This window comes from Canis lupus, chromosome 27 (assembly GCF_048164855.1).
Source record: "Canis lupus baileyi chromosome 27, mCanLup2.hap1, whole genome shotgun sequence".
Taxonomy (NCBI): domain Eukaryota; kingdom Metazoa; phylum Chordata; class Mammalia; order Carnivora; family Canidae; genus Canis; species Canis lupus.
Window position 1 is genome coordinate 36,997,691 of NC_132864.1, and position 11,875 is coordinate 37,009,565.

The window sequence follows — 11,875 nt, forward strand, 5'->3', positions numbered from 1 at the left end:
ACCAGGATGAGGACAAAAGTGCATGCAAGAGGATAGGCAGCAGAGACAGTGACAGGGAGGCCCAGGGCTGGAGCCAAGGGGTCCAATTCAAAGCCAAAGTTTCCTTTCAGGCTGTGCGCCCACGGATCCACATGTCACCACTGCCCAAGGACCCAGCTGCAGGGTGGTGGGTCCAAGGCACCCTAGGCCTTTGCAGGCCTGCTTGATTGTTTCCCTGACTTTCCTCCAGATGACACCTGCTGCTAGCTCTTCCATCCCCCCTCCTGCTCCCCACACTGCCATATCTCTGGCACTTCCAGGGTGCACAGAGGGCGCTCTTTAAGAAGCAGAAAAGCTCCCCTGAAATGGTAGTTTGGGATTCATTTCCAGCCAAGAAAATGGGTGTCGGGTTCCGTGGATGGGCTGACCGAGGTCGGGGGAGCAAAGCAGAAGCTAACCGCAGCATGGATGATGAAAAGGAAGAAGCCAGACCAGGGGTGTGGGAAGGCATGGGACCAAGCGGGAGAGCTTGTTCCTCAGCTGACTGCTCAGGTTTTGGGGTGAGAGAGAGCCCTTCGCCAGTGGGCAGTTTGCTCTGCTTCACCCCCAATCAGAGAGCAGGCCCTGCTGGGCACCCACATGGCAAGACAGACCGGTACCCAAGAGAGGACCTGAAGAAGCTGGATTGAACGGGCCGGGCCCACTTTGTTTTCCCAAACTCATGGGTCCATGATATTGCTGCTGCTTGCTGAACAGAGTAGGGGGTGAGGCTGGGTAGGGAGTGAAAAGGTCCCCCAGGGAAGCAGAGGCTGTGACCCGTTCCATCCACACCTGATTTGGGGATTTAGTTTTAGATTTCCCCCTTGGCCTTTGGACGGGTGAAAACCCGGTGTTTTTTTTTTTTTTTTTTTAAGATTTTATTTCTTCACGAGAAACAGAGAGAGAGAGAGAGAGAGAGAGAGAGGCAGAGACACAGGCAGAGGGAGAAGCAGGCTCCATGCAGGGAGCCCGATGCGGGACTGGATCCCAGGACTCCAGGATCACACCCTGGGCTGAAGGCGGTGCTAAACCGCTGGGCCACCAGGGCTGCCTGAACCCAATGTTCTTTTTTTTTTTTTTTTGAACCCAGTGTTCTTGAGCTCCAAGGACACACTGGACCCCACACTAAGGATTCTCTCGCTACTCTTTCCCATCCTAAATTAGGTCCAACCTCAAAATCCAAATTTGGCTCAGAGGTGCAAAGAAAATGACAAAGATACTGTAGCGAAAAAGTCAACATAGAAATGCCCTCTCTCATTATGAATTGCCCAGGGTAAACATCCAAATTTAAGAAATTAAATCCTCTTGCCCTTTTACAAATTAAAAATCAATCAATCAATCAATCAATCAATCCCCTTGCCCTTTTAGGTTCAAGTTCAAAGAAATAAAAACTGAAAGTCGTAAAGGCAAAGGATGAAAGCCCGAAGCACTTCACAGTGAGCCTGGCTGGCTGTCAAAGCCCAGGGCTGTGAACCGCCCAAGGCCCCATGCCCGCCCACCCGCCCAGCAGGCATAGGGTCCTCCTCTCCAGCTCAGCATTTTAATTAGCCTCTCGTGGTGTGTGTGAGCGCGCGCGCTCGGCTTTTACAAGATCCTGAGTTACTAGGATGGAGTAGGTGGTGACATCCGCAGAGCCCTGCCCGCCCTGGGGACATCCCCAGGGATGCAGGCTGCCGGCGGTCCCCAGAAGCCAGTGATCGGCCCGTGTAGGCACCTCTTCCCACTGCCTCAAGACCCTGGTAGAAATGCCCCAGCAGCCATGGAAGGAAAGTGGACTGAAAAGAGTGATGGACCAGGATGCCACGCCCCGGGAGTCTGGCCCCGCCGAGTTAGCTTTGGGCGGCTCAGCCTGTTGGGGGGTGCAGGGAGCAACTTCCACCCTCCTCCTCTGAAGCAGCTGTGCCACTCCATGGGGCTCCGTGGCGGCTTCTTCCAGGAGCCTTGTCATGTGTTTCCCACCATGTGCTCCTGGCCTTGAGTGGCACTTGTTTCTGCGACACAGTTTCCAGGGGGCCGGGGTCTGTCTCCACTGTGTGCACAGTTTCCGGCTGCAGGATGGCTCGGCTGCGCCCCTAGCAGGTGCACTGTGCTGGTTCCTGACATTGGTTTAAAATCCCTTTTCTTCACCACACCAAGGGCTAGCTGTTTTTGTTGGCTTCCAGTGCCTTCCATCCTTTAACAGTTTGCTCGCTGGTCCAAACTTTTACTTTTTGCTGACCTATTCCTTTAGATTTTGTCTCTTAGGGTGTCCCATGGCGATAGAAAAACCAGTCAATCTCAAGTTTGTCCCAAGTATCCACTGTTGAAACAATCCCATGGCTCGACCCAGGGGAGGCCAGTCAGTGGTCACTCTGCCTGTAGTTCTTCTCTTGACGCCTGGGTCTGCCCCTCTCTGGTAGAAAGGGTTCAGCAGAGCCTTCCTGGAGCCTGCCCCATACATTTTAAGACATTCTCCCTAAGGTTCTGAGCAATGCCCAGACCCCCATGTACACAAAGTGCACACTAGATCTCCGGTATTTGATGTTGGTCTTCCCGTCCTGGAATCTGCTCAGATCCTCTATGGCCTCTTCAGAGCTGCCAGGCTCATGGGATGGCTTCTGGATCTTACAGAGTCCCTGTCTGCTACACTGGCCAACCCCTCAAGAGTGTTCTTGAGTCACCTGGCTCCCAGGTGGGGTGTATGTTGGGGAGGGGGGCAGAGGTCTGGGGGGGTCTTGCCTCTTCCCCAAACCTCCACTCTCCCTTTCCCTTTCTCCTTGCCTGTCTCCTGACACCCTACACCCTAAGGACATTCCTTTTCCACAGCTGGTCTCTCATTTTCCACTGCTGCTATTCTGAGTGTACGATTGTGGCATGTTTTTCAAACCATTCCAGTTCCTTCTGATCTCCCGAGAAAACCTGACTCCCTGGGACAGTCAGCTCCCAGCACGTGTATGGCCTTACCAGCTTTGGGGCGTACAGCGATTTCACTGAGCTGTTTTTCTATCTTAATGCAGGAAAGTGGCATATTCTCTGAAGGGCCCCCGATCCCTCCTAACGCTATTGTCCATTAGCAAGCGACCACCCTCTGGGGTGCATCAGGGCTTCAGTCCCCAGTTCCAGGGGACTAATGTTCTAGAGCCTAAGATGTACTTGGAGGATGCAGGAGGGATCCTCCACAGCCCACATGCTGGCAGGAATTCATCGGCTACCACCTCCCTTTGTGTGGCCCAAAATTTCCACCCACCCAGGTGCTCCACAGGCCTGCAGTACCTTTGCACTTGAAAACACCCACAGGTAGTACTTACCTGAACCATCCCCCAACGGCCCTGCCTCAGCAAACCTTCTGGAGCTGCCTCTGCCTTGTTCTTTTAACAGGTTCTCTTGAGGCCTACCTAGCTCAGCTCACCAAACCCCAGCAGCTGAGGCTTGCTGAGGCCTCATTAAAGAGCACAGCTGTGAGATTGTGACCCCCCCGCCCCAGCATTGCCCTGGGCTGCCTGGACCAAACCCTCACAAGGAAGGACCCTGCTCATGTTGGGGGGTAGGCAGGGAGCCTCTCACTAGGAATTAAAAGCCAACCACTTGACCACTTCGAGCACCAGATCGCCATTGGGAACAACCAAGGCCAGAAGCCAGTGTGGTCCTCATGAAGCCCCCACGAACACACCTGGCAACCCCAGTGCCTTCACTGGTGTGAAGCTCAAAGCCAGTGTACAAGATGTGGGGCTTGAGGGGGCCTAAACAGAACACTGCCTTCTAAGTCCAACCTCAGGGCTTCTCTGCAGTTGTGGGGGTCATGGCACGTGGCAGAGGGCAGGCAGCAAGACACTGGTGAGGAGGCCCAGAGGGGCCAAGCCAGGCGGCTCAGGGGTGCAGAAGGGGTCCTGGAGGGTTTCTCCATGGGTGGAAAAACCTCACGGGGAAATGTGAGGAGCTGAGACGGGAGAGCCCCCCCCCCCCCCATCCAAACAGGAGCACCAGGAGCAGGAAGCTCAGGGAGGCTGGGGTGGGCCAGGGAGAGGGTGGTGAAGAGGGGGCAGCCCTCGGCCTGGCCCTCAGCAGGGCAAGGTCTCAGAGGGATACGGTTATTGGCAGCACCTCTGCACGGCATGCGGGCTGTGGCCTTCTCTTGGCGCTGGGGGTGCGTGTCATTACAGGAGTACAATATACTCACAGAAAAATGCATCACGGTTTTAACGAATATAACACAGATGCTTGTGAGAACAGCGGGGAGGGGGAACAAATACCCCATCACCACCCGCTGTGTGCCTGCTCCAGTCTCTGCCCGCTCCCCACCAGGGATCCCACTGTCCTGACGGGAAGAGTCTCCTGACTTTTCCATCACAGCTTCACCAGCAAGGCACGGATGTCTGAACAACGAAGTCTGGCATTCCCTACTTTTGAATTTTAAATAAATGAGTTGCTGTTACCTATATCTTGCATCTTTTGCTCAATATTCTATGCTTGCGAGATCCATGCATGGTGACATGTGAGGCCATAGCTTATTTGTTTCAATGCTGTGTAGTATTCCAGGACATAAAGAAACATACCACAATTTATTTATCCATTCTATTCTTAGTGGACATCTGGGTTGTTTCCAGATACAAGCTTCTTTAGAGTATATATACCTAGGAGTGGGACTGGGGATGGGGTGGTGTTAATGAGAGCCAACGTGATGGGTGGTTGGTGGTCTCTTGCCGTGGCCTTAATCGCATGTCCCTGTCTTCTACTGAGGTCAAGCACCTTTTCCATTTGGATATTCTGCTTTGTGAAGTGACTGCTGGAGTCTTTTGCTAATTTTTTATTGGGTTGTCTAGTGGTTGTCTATTGTAGGAATTTTCAAAAAAATATGTTCTGAGTATGAGCCCTTTGTCAATCACACGAGTTGCAAAAGCTGGTGTGGCTTTTCATTCTGTTCACGGTAGTTTTACTAATATAAGGTCAAATGTGTCCATCTTTTCCTTGGTCATGTGTGCTTTGTGTATCTCATTTAAGAAATCATTAAGATGAGGGATCCCTGGGTGGCGCAGCGGTTTGGCGCCTGCCTTTGGCCCGGGGCGCAATCCTGGAGACCCAGGATCAAATCCCACATCGGGCTCCCAGTGCATGGAGCCTGCTTCTCCCTCTGCCTGTGTCTCTGCCTCTCTCTCTCTCTCTCTCTCTCTCTCTCTCTCTCTGTGACCATCATAAATAAATAAAAATTAAAAAAAAAAAAAAAAAAAAAAAAAAAAGAAATCATTAAGATGATATTCTCATATATGATCTTTTTAGATCGTTGTGATCTTTTCTTTTTGGCTTTTCTTTCACGGAGAACTGATTTTGGTGTGGATATGAAGTAGGAATCCAGTTTGATCCTTCTGCCGTGTGGTACAGCAGTCGGCTGCCAAGCACCCGTAAGCAAACAGAGCTTGCCTTCACGTAGACTTCAGTGCTGCCCGGATCACATAGCAGGTCCTTACGTTTGTGGAAAGCTCTGCTTCTGGGATTTTTCTTTCCACGGGTCTGTTTCCATGGTCAGCCCCCATGCCGACTTCACTTTGCCTTGATGTAACTTGATAACGAACCTTGTCATGGGGAAAACAAGTCCTCCCACCTTGTCTTCAAGAAAATGCTTTGGCTCCTATTGGTCCTTTGGATTCTCACGTAAACGGTAGAATTGGATTTTCGAATTCCATCGAAATGTGGGAATTTCTAGTGGGACTGTGTTGAATCATCAACCAGACTGGGGAGAAGTCACATCGTTACCATAAATGGTCTCTCTGTTCCTTTAGTCCTCCAGTGACACCCCCTCACCCTGTGTCTGTTTTCTAGAATTCGGTACATCTTAGGTTTATTCCTAGGAACAGGGCAACTTACTCGCTAATTGTTTGCGTGTTTCCTTTACCTCATCCCAGGCCCATCTTCTCTTTGTATGTATGAAGTCCTATTTCTATATATCTGTAAAGTCCTATCTTACTCTGAAACATGTCTATTTCTGCATCAAAATTCAAGGCATGTATTCCAAATAGTCCTTGTCTCCCTTGTCTAGTAAATACACCACTATAGTGACTCCCCAAGGGCTCCAATGTTAAACTTGTATAAAATCACACCTTCCGTGTCCTCCTTTGGCTTTTTTAAAAATCCACCCATGATCTCCGGCATCCTAAGTCAACACACAGGTGATCCTTCTCTACACCTTGAAATGGCAATACAGGGAGGGTAAGGACTGATGGCTCTTCTCTGCCTCGTAGCTGTGTTTTGTTTTGACTGGGGGCAACTCACTAAGGAATCACTCCATCACTGAAGGATTCATTCCTGGACACAGGGCTGCTTTCCAGAACCTTTCTTAGTTTACATGTCTCATTCATACTTTGCTGTCAGAGGAAGAGCCCTGTGGATAGACAGTCTTCAAAACCTCGGAGCCACTCACCTCCTGTCGTAGAGCATTATGGCCCTGTTCGTTTGTGTGTTGTCGGAGAGGGGTAGGGGTTATAAGTGACAGCCCGAATGGAGAGGGTTGAGGGGAAGCTCCTTCCACCTCTTATCTGGCTCCTTCGTCTTGTTTTTGGTCTTCAGTCTGGCTCTGGCTCCCCAAACAGGATGCTCAAGAGCAATGTCACCTGAGCCTCATGCACCCCACCTTCTGGCTGGCCGATTCATTCCCATCCTTCTCCAGAGCTGCGTGCTCGCTGGAAGGGGTCTGGTTCCTGGTTCCCTCCCCCTCCAGACCCAATGTTGGAGTCGAAGTCTGGGTATTCACCAGAATTTTAAAAAGGAGTCGAAAAGAATTAAATTCAAAGCGTCTTTCCACTTCTCTCTGAACAAGATGGAAGTGGCTTTGTTTTATAAATCAAGAATATTAGCCTCTGAATTATCAGAGCACAACAGAGGACCCTCACTACCTGAAGTCATTTGACTTTGTCCTGGAGAAAAACTGGAAGGTTCCAACAGAGTTCCACCCAATTTTCTTCTGTGTAGAGGTCCTGACGTCCCATTGCTTGTTTCCCTATCTTCAAGAAAGTTCAGGACACCTTGAAATTCATACCATCTTTGAGGATCGCATGTTAAAATCGCAGTTAAAGTAACCATTGCACTGCTAGTACAAGGGAGGAGGAATCTGGCACCAGCAAGAGTCACTAATTCATGAGCCAAATTTGAAAACTTTGGAACTGTTGCAGTTTTGTTTCTTGCTGCCAGCATCCATGTGTTGGGAGAAAGCTTGGTCCACATGACCCTCCTGACATCTGAGCTCCCTGTGTTCTTGCAGGCTGTCTAATGGACACAATGGGGAAAGTCCAAGACCAGAAAGGTGGACATTTGGCAGGTGGGAAGGCAAACTGTGGGGTAAACTGAGGGTCGTAGGGAGCAGCTGGAGGAGGGAGGGCCCAAAGGGGGTGAGGACAAGTTTCCCCCTTGTTCGCAGCCTGCCCCTGAGGGCCCGGGCAGTCTGCAAACAAGCTCGCTTTGTTACAAATGAAATCCAGCGGGGACCCATCAGGGAACAGAATCAAGAGCTTTTGTACCCAAGTACAAAGTGGATTTCATTTGAAATAAAAGTGACATTTCATCAATGGGGTAGGTTGGATAATTTAGCAGATGGTGAGGGGACAGACAGGTGGGTGGTGTCTATAGTAAAATTGAATTAGGGGCATCCAACTAGCTAAGTCAGTAGGACATGTGACTCTCAATCTCAGCGTGGTGAGTTCAAGCCCCACCTTGGGCATGGAGCCTACTTTAAAAAAGGGGGGGGGGTTAAAAAATAGATGGAGCCATACCTCAGACCTGACTCGAGAAATTCCAGAAGCAAAAAAAAAAAAACAAAAAAAAAGTCAATGTGAAAACAAGTTTACATGACGTCTTGAAAGAAACCAGGGCAAATCGTTTGATAATCACATAGTAGGGTAAACCTAAGAATGACATAAATCCCAAGACTGGGTTGATAAGAAAGGTGTCTCCTGAGTCACCCACAAAGTCAGAATCCAGATGACAAACTGGGAAAAACATTTGCAACTCATGGCAATGGGTTAATTTCTCTAATATATAGAGAGCTTTTTAAAACAAACAAAAAGGCGGTTTGGCCCCGCCTGCAGCCCCGGTGTGTGATCCTGGAGACCCAGGATCATCGGGCTCCCTGCATGGAGCCTACTTCTCCCTCTGCCTGTCTCTCTCTCTGTGTCTCTATGAATAAATAAATAAAATCTGTATTTGTTTTTTTTTTAAATAAAATCTTTAAAAAAAAAAAACAAACAAAAAACCCAATCCAGTGGGAAAATGGCCTTGAGGATTTGACTTAGTGCCCAGAAAAGGAAAAGGGAAGGGGCCACTGAAATTGTGAAGAGATTTTTGCTCAACTTCATAGTAAAAGACAAATTAAAACCATTTTGGCTGGAGAGAAAAGCATTTTCCATCTCAGACAGCCAAAAGTCCAAACCTGGATTGGGAAGGCGTCCCTTACCCAGCTGGGTAGTGCCACAAGCCCTGCCTCTAAGCGGGACATCAGGCCATATTAAAAGAGGATCACCTTTGACCGAATGATTCTACTTCCAGGAGCCTATCCTACAGATATACTTACACATGTTCAATTCAATGTATCAGAGCTAAAACTGGGAGGCCAGAAACAGCCTACTCGCCTACTCATTCAGGACACAGACTAGTTGAAAGGAACCGTGGCTGACCTACTAACAAGGGAATACTGGAGATTCCTCAGCCACTAAGATAAACTTTCAAGTGAAAAAAATAAAGGCAAAGCGCAAAACTAGCCTAGAATACGCACCAGAAGAGGGTGTTATGCGGATTTGCTCACATATGCATAAAATACGGGAGGGGAATCTGAGAGGACGACCCTGTGGAGGGAGGCAGTAGGAAGAAGACTTCTCTCTGGGGATCTTCAGAATGCTTGGAATTTGAGCCATGTAAAGATACTACTGATTCAAAGGAGAATAAAATTAGGTACACTGGAAAGCAGGTTGCAGAGGGGGGATGAAGTCATGGGGGGCAGGGGGGCTGAGATGAGACTTCTTGTAGCTTTTGGATTTGGAGCTCTGCTGGACGTCTTTGGGGTTAGACCTATGCGAATATTGAGGCCAGACTCCGTTGTTCCGAGGTGGAGACTGAGGCTCCAAGAGGAAGAGGACAGAGCCAATTCCTGCAAACTCACAACTTTTGTCTCTTGTGTGTTTGCTTCAAATACAGAAGAGAGGTGGGCTCACTTAACAAGGAGGGCTAATCTGGGCCAATGCCTGGTGGGTTGGCCTCATGCCTCACTTCTCCCCTCTCCCTCTCTTCTCCCCTCTCCCTCTCTTTCTGGAATTCTCCCTGGGAGGCCTGGAGGCTTGGAACCTGGTTTGGCAACTGCTTGGCTGGGAAGGGGAGCTGGGCCAGCCAGAGAAGGCTTTACGGAAACACAGTTTTGGGGGGTGAACACTTGGCTGCCCAGTGGGCAAGAAGCCAAGGAAGGGGCAGCCCGTTTAGCACCGCCTTCAGCCCGGGGCGTGATCCTGGAGACCCAGGGAATCCCACGTCGGGCTCCCTGGGCTCCCTGCGTGGAGCCTGCTTCTCCCTCTGCCTGTGTCTCTGCCTGTATGTGTCTTGTGAATAAATAAATCTTTTAAAAAAAGAAAAGTTTAGGAAGATGGCAGCCTACAAACTTTGGAGACATCCTAAATCTCTGGGGGTCAGCCGGCCTCCCACAGAAAACCACAGTATTTCTATTGCTTTAGAGGGAGTGGGGTAAGCCCCACCGTCTGACCCGCCAGCTCCAAGGTTGGTGCGCCCCTCGACATAAGCCACATTGAACATTTCAGCTGCATTCCTGCAGAGGCCGCACGCACGCCCTCTTCCATCCTTACCCTCCTTCACCGTGAGCACCTCCAGGCTCTGGATAGGGCCTGCCTCAAAAATACCTGCCCACACCCCCTAGCCTTTTCTCTGCCCACCTAAGGAAGGGGCTTCACAATTTATCAAGGCCCAAGTACAGGCACAGGCTACCTGTTTGCCCTCTCCCTTCCCTTGTCCATGTGCTTTACCCCCAAGGCCTGGGTCTGTGAGATGCTGCTGTCAACCTCCAGATTCAGGGAATGTGTAGGAAGGACATCTGGTGAATCCCTTCATTTCAGAGGGGGAGAGTGGGGCCTGGAGTGGAGCAGGGCAGTGGCACTCAACTCTTAACCACTCTGGGATCAGGCTCCCTGAAGTGGTGGATACAGGGGAGGCAGATGGAGGCAGGTGTCCCTCCTGAGGCTGGAGGCAACAGTGGGGTCTCTGCAATGAAGGCATGGGTGGGGGGGCCATGACAGAGTGGCAGGCTGGGGAGAGCCTGCACTGCTGGGCTCCCCAGAATAGACCACCTCTTAGAGGCTCCAGTGGCAGGGGCCCAAATCACAGGGCCGGGTGCAGCAGCCTCCTGATGCCCACAGGCTGCTGGGGGATACAGGAAGAGAAACCCCAGCTCACAAGGCCTGGGCCGAAGCAGAGGGACCTTGGCGTCATCCTGCACTGGGAGGCCGCAGGGAGGGCTTCCCAGGGCATGGCGTGGTGCTCCAAGTGAGCAGGTGGGAGATAGGCAATCCATGGGGAACAGCGCCCACAAGGGGAGGAGCGAGGCCGTCGGGGCCAGCCTTCTCAAAAATAGTGGTTGTGAGGACAGGAGGGTCTTCACCGGCAGAGGACATGGTACCTACCACTGGATGGGATAGCAGGTGGCGTCTGTGCCCCCACCGCCGTCTGTTCCACGCCTCACTTTCAGGTGTTATTTGGAAATAAGTTTCTGCAGCTTTTTGCAAGGTTGCCCTGGGGCAGCCACTGGGGTTTAAGGAAGGGTCAGGCTCTTTAATGGGCACTGGGGCCCGCGCTTTGGAATCAATGGGGCTGCCACAGCATGACTGTGCTGGGTGGCAAGATGTGGCTTGAATGGGATGCAGCAGCACCCTTCCTTGGCATAAGGGGCATTACTGGTTCCAGGGGACTTGGGCGCATGGTGGGCAGACCTAACGAGTGGGTTCCTGACTCACAGATGTCCTGTCTTTCCCATGGATTCCAAGGAGCACTGCCTTGATGCCCAGCTGGCTTCAGAGCCTGACACTCTCCGGTTTCTTGGGGAGCAGCAGGCCATGCTCAGCTCTCCTGTGGGCTTCCGCCTTCCCAAGCAGAGCAGGAGGTCTCCCTTCGGCCCTGGGAGACCTTTACTGCTCATGGGAGTAGTAGTAAAGGATTCAGTAGACTGAATCCTAACTCTGGGTCCTGGGGGTGAGCGTGGCTGAGTCCTGGGAGGTGGCCAGCCCAGCACTGACACAGCTGGGGAAGCTGGGGTCAGTGTCCTCATCTGTGAAATGAGGGAGTTGGGCTAGTTACTGGTGGAGACCCACGCCCCTGGTTCTGACCATGCGTGGTGCCCATCGATCTGTGAGATAGACACCAAGAGCAGGCCTGCATGCAGCACAGAGGAAAGAGGTTGTGTTGGGAACCAGGGCACAAGGGTCACACAGGAGCTGAGGGGGTTGTGACAAAGGCCAGGGCTGGGGTGGCAGCAGCTGGTGCTCAGATCCATGAAAGAGGCCTCAGCTCACAGACTTTCTGGCTTTTGTAGGAGCCATGTCACCATCTCCCTGGCATGGACACCGGTGCGGGGTTCAACAGCCCTCTCACCGAAGGTGCTGGAAGCAAGATCCTGAGAGATCTTTGTGGAAGAGGAGCACCCCACCCCATCCCCAAAGATGGGCAACAACCTTACAGATTCCCTTGAGCTAACTCTCCTTCCTCTTTCAAAATGTGACCCAATCCTCACTACTGTTCTTCTGGAAATAAATCCTTGCTGCCTAGGCCTCAGTTGACATGGGGTAGAAGGGGAGGGTACCCACCCTTCCTCCAGGACCTAGACCTGAGAAGCAGAGTTCTTAGG